Source organism: Rhinolophus hipposideros (assembly GCF_964194185.1).
Source record: "Rhinolophus hipposideros genome assembly, contig: HAP1_SCAFFOLD_227, whole genome shotgun sequence".
NCBI lineage: Eukaryota > Metazoa > Chordata > Mammalia > Chiroptera > Rhinolophidae > Rhinolophus > Rhinolophus hipposideros.
Window position 1 is genome coordinate 75700 of NW_027669449.1, and position 1535 is coordinate 77234.

Sequence of the window (1535 nt, forward strand, 5' to 3'; positions counted from 1 at the left end):
GAACAAATGAGGAAGAAAGGGTCTGGGTGAAGGTATGAGGTCAGGAATGAGAAGAAAGCTTTTCTTCTCTCCATCTAAACCAGAGGTCCTCCAAGTGTCTTGGGAAAACATGTGAATGCAGACCGTATAAGAAGCCACACAGCATTCGACAGGCTGGGAGAGTGTCCAGGCCACGAAATTCCTGTGTACGTGATCCCAGGAAGACAGTGTGTGAGCCCAGACACTGGTGGCTTGAGCACCATGCTAAGATGCTTGACCCAAATGTCCTGCTCAGGTCCTGCTCAGGATGTCTGCAGGCTTTTGAAGTCCCCCCAGAAGACCAGGCAGAAACAAATCAGAAGCCTGTGGGTTAGCTGGAGGCTGCTCAGCCTGGGGCACTTGGGGAGTGACTTTCAGAGAGATCTGCCAGCAGCACTCGGCTCCCAGCTGGAGCAGTCCCAGGTGTATCTGTGGCACCTCTGGGCCTCAGCCGGGGAGTCAGGTGTGCTTGGCAGGAGACAAAAGCATTGGCTCCCCCCTCCGCCCCCATCCCACCCTCGCAGGTAAGAGGACCACAGCTTGTGCAATGTTTATTGAAAGAGGCAATGGACGTTCCTCTAATTATCACCACGGTAATTATGGGATCGCTCCTTCTACCAAGTGTGTTCAAGAGACTTGGTGCGGCTCCCCAGGACGCGTCATCTGCCTTAGGCACAGACTCCAGGGAGCAGGCATTGCCAAGGCTGGCTGGGCTGCCTAGGCAATGCTTCTAAGAGGGTCCAAGGCTCAGGTCTGACCCGTCCCCGCCTGTTCCTCCAGCCCTTTTTTCACCTCTACCCTCCACTCTCCACCGATCCCGTATACACGTACTTTATTTATACTCCACGGTGAACTGCTTGCAGCTTCCCGATGGGCTGTTCTTTTTTGCTTCCAAACCTCTGACCAAGCCCAGGAGGCATTCCCATTTCCTCTTAGCTGCTGCCCATAATTTTGAGGCATATCTTCTATGTCTAGGAAGTCTTGCTTAAACAAACCTAGACTAGGCTAAATACTCCTCCCTTGTACTCCCACGGACCCCTGATTTACCCGTGTTGTAACTTTTAGGACGATGAACTGTCACTGATTGTTTACTTGTCATTCTCTCCCACGGGCTTGTAAATGCCTTGTGGGAAAAGACTGTGGCTTGTTGCCAGTTACATCTTCAGTGCCCAGCACAGAACTTACTTAGTTAGCTCAGAGGAGAACCTCAAAGATTATGAAATGAATGCATGAGTGAGCGAGAAGGCGAACCGAGTTTCAGAACAACTGGTTTGGCCTGATATCCCATGATTCTCTCCAGGATCTCATATTCAGCATTCCCTTCAGTCCCAGATAACCTCTTCCCCCACTGAGCAAGAGAATCCTAAGGGCAGAGGAATCTCTGTTAAAGACATTATGGGAAAACAGAAAACCGAAGTAAGGTATACGGTGAGCTTGTTAGGCATCAGGTCACTTACAGTCTTGGGTCATGGGTTTTTAAAAACATATTTAAGTTTTTGAGCAATATTAGGTTTACA